Source organism: Austrofundulus limnaeus, unplaced genomic scaffold (assembly GCF_001266775.1).
Source record: "Austrofundulus limnaeus strain Quisiro unplaced genomic scaffold, Austrofundulus_limnaeus-1.0 Scaffold269, whole genome shotgun sequence".
In the NCBI taxonomy this organism is placed as follows: Eukaryota; Metazoa; Chordata; class Actinopteri; order Cyprinodontiformes; family Rivulidae; genus Austrofundulus; species Austrofundulus limnaeus.
Window position 1 is genome coordinate 475,452 of NW_013952671.1, and position 2,796 is coordinate 478,247.

General features: G+C 38.0%; 1 protein-coding gene across 1 annotated transcript in view; it reads right to left on the minus strand.

The window, feature by feature from the left end:
* elavl2 (ELAV like neuron-specific RNA binding protein 2) overlaps positions 1–1,973 on the minus strand; it is a gene marked incomplete at its 5' end in the record, with an annotated part of 54,915 nt that extends 52,942 nt beyond the window's left edge. The window contains 1 exon segment of the mRNA XM_014020855.1: positions 1,297–1,973.
* Positions 1,974–2,796: the final 823 nt, after the last annotated feature.

Below are 2,796 nucleotides of genomic sequence, written 5' to 3' on the forward strand. Positions count from 1 at the left end.
GCCCATTTCGCTATTTGAAATGTAAATTATTTTTCAAAAATCAAGTTTTTATACTAAAGAAGACAAAACATTTGAAAATATGGAACCGAAAGCCCTAAAAGCACATTAAGGGGAGATAACATCTAAGGTTGACAACGTTGAAGAAATCAGAAATGTCGTTTCTAAATACTAAGAAAGCTGTTCACATTAGAAATATTGTTTTCATTAAAGGAACAAGTGAATAACATAGTGCATTTTTTTTTGCATCACCACCTAAACCCCCAATTTATCCAAAAGCTATTTAAATTGCATAAACCTCAAAATCTTATTTTTTAATAGTTGTAATTTTCTTTCAGATGGCTTTAATTGCAGTTCTGGATACTCTAAATACAATTTCAACCGAGGCGCCTTCTATTAAGAAAATGCCAATAAAATAATCAGATTCAGAACTGTGGGTTGATTATATGCTACAACGGCCTGCCGTAAACGTCCCTAGTGTCACTTTGGGTGATGAGGGGAAAACCAAACAAATGTATCCCCTCCTCAACAATGCACATTAAAGCATGTCTGCTGACTTTACATCCCTTCAGAACCAATATGGCTTCTGTTAGGGAGTTTTAATATTTAAATATAATTTAGGTTCAAAGAAATAAACCAGCCTCAAAAGCACGCGGTGTTTGGCTTTCCAAGGAGAGTGGATAAGTAAAAAAAAAAAATCCTGCTTAGTGCACAATCCCACCTGCATGGAAATTCAAAAACAAGCATGTGAAAGCAGAACTTGAGCAACTCCAAGTAGCACAACATGCAAGCTGCACTACAACCCACAAATCATTGTAACCATGGAGGCTACAGGTAAACAAAGAAATTAGTAAGTCATACCAATACTCTGATAAAAGGGGGCATGGACTTACGCAGAAGTAGTGTGGTGCATTTAATTTTTAACTACAAATAGGAATTTATTCACAAGCTGTAAAAAAATAGTAATATTTACAAAAAAATAAAAGATGTAAATGTAGTAAAATGGTAAAATATTTTGTTTTGATGTTTACAAAACCCCCATATATCTGCCTAGATGCAGATAATGTCTGAAAATTAGATTCCAAGTACAGTTCAGAGTTGAAAAACGTTGCCTTGAACGCACCACGGTGACTTTCCCATCGCCTCTATCTGCTTGCATGCAATAAGGCTGAGGCTTTATGCATGATCTGTTACCACCAGGAATAAAAAGTAATAAAATAAAATAATCAAACAAATTAAAAATATATATAGCAGGCCATATGTCGATTTAAAAAAGTGAATTTGTAGAAAAGATCTTACCGTTTCTATATATGAAAGTTAGGGACGTCCTGAGGGCAAAACAATCTCTGAATGAGCTCGTAAAAAAGGACGAATTCCGCTGTTTCTTTCTTTCTTTTGTTTTAGATCAAACTGAGAAACATAAAAAAGCCAAACACAAGATATAAAATGAAGAAATTAATTTATTAAATCAAAACACACACAAATGGAGTTCCTTTCACCAAATGCATGAAACCAAAAAAATAAAAAGAGGAAACACACACACAAAAAACAATAACAACAGAAGGAAGAAAAATAATCAAATAAATAATAATAATAAAAATAAAAAAAGGCCGGCTTCTTCCTGTCTGGCTCTTTACAGGTGCGCCACACAAATACGCGACATCACTGAGTGGAAACCAAAGCGAGGAAGAGGAGGAGGCGGTTGTCTTTAGAAGAAACATAGTCCTGCCTGTGGAATATATATGGMCGCGTCACGGCGCGTCCGTGTCTCCGTCCGCGCTCTCCGCGTTTCATCCATTCAGCCTACACGCGGACGCGGAAGGATACGACCGAGGCGGCTTCATGCGCACRCAAGCTCTGAAACGCTATTGGCTCTTGAGAGCTGCTCGTACCCGTCTCGCTCCGCTCTCCTGGATCACAGACATTCGTCCTCGCACCAGTCACTCAAAGCGACCGAGCATTTATTTTTTTATTTTTTTATTTTTATTTTTTACCTAAATATGGCATTTGAAGTCAAACGTCGCTCCTGCCGGACCACGGATTTATATGTTTTAAAGCCGATTTGAGAGACACATTTCAATAGTAAACGAGTTCCTGCTTAGGTCATTTTAGCGACCTGTGTTGCGTTCAAGTGCTCTTTTTCGCTCGTTTTTTCATAACCGAGCGTTTTATTTGAACTCCTGACGAAAAATAAAAATAAAAAAACAGGTCATTCTCACGTTCCCCTCTTTCTCTTTGTTCACCCTTTCCCCCGTTTGCAGTACTCCAGCTCTTTGTCGTTATTTAACAGAAAATGGATGGATGGATGGATAAAACAAGACTGAACCAGCGTGTGATTGTGCTGCTTTTCAGCACCACAGACAGCTCCGGATATTCTCCCACTGACTGTAAACTCCAGTCAATAATCAGAGTCCTCCACTGTCCAGAAACAAAAGGTGGGCGTTCATTTGGGATTTCCCACACCGATTTCAGCTAGACTTACTGGAAASAAGCAAGATGAGCCGAACACAAGTTATTCCATCTACACAAGTGTTTATCTTGTGTTGGAAAAATGATTGTTAAAGCTGCTTTGGTCAAATCTTAAAAAAGTATCTAGTGCTCATATTAGTATGTCTGCCACCTACGACCACACCAAATCATATCTCACTATATGCAAAATTGACCACTTTAGGGCCATTTGTGTGTTTTATAAATTCAGTTAGTTGTGGCAGCCATCTTCAATGGAGTCGACCCTAAAAGTTGATCAGCTGTAGGCGAACATCCAACGATTACTTCCTGAGGGTCTCACTAAAATCCACC